Source organism: Vicia villosa, unplaced genomic scaffold (assembly GCF_029867415.1).
Source record: "Vicia villosa cultivar HV-30 ecotype Madison, WI unplaced genomic scaffold, Vvil1.0 scaffold8, whole genome shotgun sequence".
NCBI lineage: Eukaryota > Viridiplantae > Streptophyta > Magnoliopsida > Fabales > Fabaceae > Vicia > Vicia villosa.
In genome coordinates, this window is record NW_026706811.1 from 386044 (window position 1) to 391740 (window position 5697).

Sequence of the window (5697 nt, forward strand, 5' to 3'; positions counted from 1 at the left end):
TCTACTATCTACCCATTACTAAACAATTGACCAAACTACCTAATTTGCCCTTTCATCAAAAAAAATTTACACTACAAAAAGGTCAATTTCGTAACCTTCTAATTAAACCACTTTTTCATTACAAACTACCTATAAAATCCTTTTATCACCATACTATCTATCCTATACATTAGGGGTGGAAATAGGCTAGGCTAGGCTAGGCTTTAGAAGGCCTGAGCCTGGCCTACGATAAACTTAAAAGGCCTAAGCCTGGCCTAGGCCTATCATAGGCTCAGTTTTTAGGCCTGGCCTGGCCTTTTTAAAAGCCTGGCCTGGCCTGAAAGCCTATTTAAAAAGCCTTTATTTCATTAAAGTTTTTAATTTATCCATATTACTTAAGAAGCCTTATAGGTCGGCCTATATATGCATATATAAGTAGACCTATTTAGACTTTGTTTTATATATATATATATATATATATATATATATATATATATATATATATATATATATATATATATATATATATGGTAGTCTATTTAGCCTTTTTTTTCTAATATATATGTCTACATGGACCAACTTATTTAGCATATTTCTAATATATATGAAAATATAGGTCGGCCTATAAGGCTTCATAGGCTTTATTAATAGCCTAAGCCTGACCTATTTAATAAAATAGGCTTTTAAAAAAGCCTAAGCCTTGCCTTTTTATTAAATAGGCCTGGCCTGGCCTAGGCCTATGTAGGCTGGGCCGTAGGCCCCTGTAGGCCGGCCTGGCCTATTCCCAACCCTACTATACATTAACATTTTGTACTAATAAGAAGGCTATTTTAGTAAATAGATAAATAAAACAATTATGGTGTAACTTTTCACTCCTCCCAATTGCAAGTCCATTCACAATACCCATTTCTCTCTCCATTGTGACCCTCTCAATACAGCTCAGCCTTCTCTCTCTCACAACAAAGCTCTGCGTTCTCATCCCTGAATCTCAGGTTTGTTCTCCTCCTGAAACGAAATGCGATTGCGAAAATTATCTTCTGACCTATTTGCTATCTTTGAGGTTATATTAACTTCACATAATCCACAACCATTTTTCGTTGCAGTGATTTTGTTGCTATTTTCTATCTTCAAACCTATTTTCTATCTTTGCAAAAATATTCGACACTACAACCATTTCTCTTTGCAGAGATTTAGTTGCTATTTACTATCTTATGACTATTTGCTATCTTTGCATAAATATTCTTCACCACTTTTTCTGTGGATATGTTTTTAAGAATAAATTTTCTCCTCTTTGGACAGACTACACCAAGAACAAGATGAAAAAGGTGTACAATTTTCTCCTCTTCAGTGTTTTATTCTGTGCTGATCTTTACTCTTCATATAGATTTTGGGTATGGAAAATGGGTATCGAAACAAGATGAAAAAGGTGTACGATTAAGACTGAAGATGAAACAACCACATCAAACAGGTTTGTGATTTGTTACTTTGATAATAGATTTTGGGGTTTCTTTCTCAACAATGCATTTTTTCCTTTAAATTGATTAGCTGTTTTGGTATTGTTTCTGGTTTTGATTCAAAGTATGAAACTTTATGTTGTACTTGAGTGTAAAATCTCATTTTATCTTTGGGACTTTTTGTGGTTGTTGATTTTTGTAGGTGGCAGAGATGTCGACTCATGCTAGGAAGACGAATGCACGAGAGATTTTAAAAGGGTGCAACAATAAGAGACTGACTCATGTTGGTTTTTGTTTGAATTTTTTCCAGTAAGGGTTTTGTTTTGTGTACTCGTGGATATATGGAGCTGCTTTGCTTTTTCCAATGTTGTTATTTACATTATTTCATTTAGGCAAAATTATACTCAGGGTCCTTTAAGTTATTTTATTGTAACAAGTTGGTCCTTTATATTTTTTTTGCTATAAGTTAGTCCTTTATGTTAACTAATGTATGCATCGTTGATCTTTTTTCTGTTTTATTAATTTTATTTTATTTCGTTTTTAACTTTTAAAATTCATATTAAACTCATTGTTGGTCCAAAAATTATGAAAAAATTCCTAAAAATAATTCTTCTCATTTTACACTTTGTGTAATTTTCTGAGAATTTTATTTTCTGTTTTATTATTTTTAATTAATTTATTTCTTTTGTGTGCATTTTAATTAGTTTAAAAATATTTTTATGCTCTAAAAAATTCTGAAAATTTTACTATAGGATTCAATGATGGTCTCTAACGTATGTTAAGTGATACATCAACACCATTAGTGTCACTTCGGTTTTTTTGGAACGAAGTTTATGAAAAAGGTTAACTGTGCAGACGTTAGTTAACATAAAGGACCAACTTGTAGCGAAAAAAACATCAAGGACCAACTTGTTACAATAAAATAACTTAAAGGACCCCGGGTATAATTTTGCCTTTCATTTATTACTAGGTTTTGAATGGTTATCAATTATGTTAGAGCATCGGTCACTGTTTAGAAGTGCTAACAATGTCCTTCAATCTAGAGGAAGTTTTTTCTAACATATCAGAAAATATCTCCAATGTTCATATCCAGTTTTGGGACTTTTTTTTTTTCTTCTAAATTGTGTTGTCATTGGCATAATCACATTACTGCCTATTTATTTGCCTTCACCTTGTCATTTTCTGTAACTGTTTATTTTGTAACCTTGTCCAAAGAGCATAATCACATGACTTTTATTTTGAAGTATTTTGTACAACATAGCATATTGGAAAACAATATTATCAATTAGTTCAAATTCTGCTATGCTATAGTGTTGTAGCATTGCTATTAGACAAAAGAAATGTATACTAACAATTTATTTTGCTAACATCTTCTAAACTGCACTATTTTATTGATTAAATCATCTTTCACTTATTTGTTATAAACCAATTAATTATAATGTTTATATTACATAGAATATTTTTAATGAATTATTTATGTGATAACATGTTATGAGATATCATTCTTAAATTTGAAAAAAGACTATGAACCTAAGAAGGATGATGTAATATATTTCTTTTTTGATTTTTCTGCTCTATGCTCTTTTTTTTTTTTTGGTTTATATTACATCATTATATATTTTTCTGTGGTTGCTTTGATGTTTTGTTATATATTACATCATTACATATTATTCTATGCTTTTTTTTTCATCTTTTTTTAGTGTGAAGATGTTGCTTACTCAATTTTTTTTTCAGATCTAATATTTTGGTGTCAAGATGAATAATTATTGTGAGAGAAAAAAAACTAGCAAGAGACAAAGAGAAAGAAATAGAATACAAATGTATAGTTTTTAAAATGAGAAAAGTTTTTAAGTTTGTTTACCTGTAATGACAGAAGTTTGATTGTTTTATTTATTTTTAATTGTAACAAATCTTTGGAGAAATAGTGTAGATTTCTATGTACTTTAATTCAGTAACACTATGCTAAGTTATCAAAACTATTTTTTGTTTACTACGAACGTACTACGCTTGGTTGAAAATTGTCAACGTTAATATAAGCTAAAATTATGATAAATAACAATGTTAATCATTCACCTCTGTACTATAAATTGTAAAAGCAAATATAAGCTAAAAATATTTTTTTAAATTGACTTTTATGTTAGTATGCAACAATGTTTTATTCTTTTCATACCACATACTGAGACTTAGCAGAAAATAATGGAAGTTAGTTGGAAAAGAATTTTAACAAACTATTTATTTGTTTGAGATTTAATTTTTTTTTTGTCCTTCCTCAAACTATTTTATAATTTTAAAATAAACTCATTAACTAAAAAATTGCTATTAAACCCATGAGCTCATAATTTTAATAATTAAATCCCTTTGAATATCTAATTATAAAAAACTTTATGATGATGATACTTAATTATAATTTTTGAAATCCAAGTAATTGTTTTAAAAATAGAGAGATACTGAGAAAGAACCAAAAATAAAAATAGAGAGATAAAGAAAAATAGCAAAGTGAAACAAGAAAGGAGAAGAGAGAGAACATGTTGTTTATGTTTTCATAAACTCAATAGTCAATAATACATTCACCTTGAGTACTTTATCATGTTTCAAAGTATATGACCTTTCAATATCACATGTGCCTTGAAAGAACGATGCATAGCAGCCAGAGCCCAGACATTTGGTGGCACGTTTTACACTCAACCTACTGCTTTTTCTTCAACCTACGGCTGCCTTTTCTTCGACCTACATCTGTTTATACTCAACTTATCTATTTCTACTATCTACTATCTACTATCTACCCATTAATAAGAGATTGGCCAAACTCCCGAAAATACTCTTTCCTCTAAAAAATTTTACATTGCATTTTGGATATTTTAGTAATTAACAAATTAACCCTTCACTTTATCATCTTCTCTAAATAGATGCACCACTTGTCATCCTTTTATTAGTCCAAATTAAAAAATACATTTGCCCACCGTCAAATTTCAAATTCAACTTCTACACGTTCCCCACTTCTCTCTCATCTCCATTTTCTTCTCTGTCTATCCCCCAAACCCTAATACTGCGGGCCTTTCTCCACCCAACCTACGACCACCACCATCCCAATCGAAAAATCGATGGCATGTTCATAGTCCTCATCTCACGACCTTCCTAATGAACCTGTTAGATTTTTGTTTTGTGCAACTTTGTTGTCGATCTCCGTTTCTCCTTCTCCGACTGTCACAGCACAAAACGGAAAAAGGAAACATTTTTCATGCTTTTCTCCTCATGCTCCCTTCTCCTTAATTTTGTTTCTGCTTCAAATTTAATTCTAATCATATTTACACATTAAATCGTTTTTACATTTTTCTCTCGTGATGTTCTTTTCTGATGATGTTGCAGTTGAAGCCAAACATGGATAAAGGAAAAGATCCAATGGCAGGAATCATGGACATGATGAAGGTTAGATTCAATTTTCTTTTATACGTTGTCTCTTAAAATTCAATTTTAATTCCAGTTTTTTTACACTGTATAGTTGCTGCAAATTTTAGTGTATATGTCTATTGATGTTGCAGAGGACAACTCTTGTCAACATTGAGGATTTTTTCTTTGTAGGATTTTATTTTTAACTATGGAGGTTTGTCTGTGGCCTTCATTTTTGTGACAAACTGGGACTGCAACAATGTGGCTCCAATCTTCAACAGGTTACTGTGCTATTGTTTCAGAGTCATACTTAGCATAGAGTTTAGGCTTGATTTGAATTTTATGGTGCATAGTTCAGCAGTTGAGGCTCAGTTTTCACGTTTTTACGTTGTTAACACACTCCCTGGAAAAGAGGAAATGGATTCATTTATTGAGTCATATTTCAAGTAAATTTTTTGTTACTTCTGTTCTAATGGATTAATGTTAGCTTTGTATGACTTGAATGATAAAAGAACATGGATCATGGTTATGACTGTGTGAAGATTTGTGATGGTGATTGGCAAACCTACCTTTATACCAAGTTAAGGACTTGGAGATGGGGTTTGAAAAGATGGTAAAAATAGCACATTCTTCTGGAGGTAGAATAAAACCTGAAACATCTATCTAGCTTTAATGTGTTGTTTTAATTTATCGTTATTATTCTCCGACTAATTGCAGTATACAAGCAGGAGAAGATTGAAGAAAAATTTAAAGCTGAGGTCATCTCTCTACTACAAGGAAACTCAGAGTTTATTTTAATATTTTACAAGCCTTCATATCATTGCTAAAACTCTGGTTTCTTGAATATTGATATGTAAAATTGGTGAAAGTATAATAA

General features: G+C 30.8%; 1 long non-coding RNA gene across 1 annotated transcript; it reads left to right on the top strand.

Moving 5' to 3' along the window:
* The first annotated feature begins 864 nt into the window (after positions 1-864).
* LOC131643208 (uncharacterized) lies at positions 865-2527 on the top strand. Its single transcript, XR_009296161.1, has 3 exons — positions 865-971; positions 1279-1447; positions 1636-2527. It is a non-coding gene; the product is annotated as an uncharacterized LOC131643208 (long non-coding RNA).
* The last annotated feature ends 3170 nt before the right edge of the window (positions 2528-5697 follow it).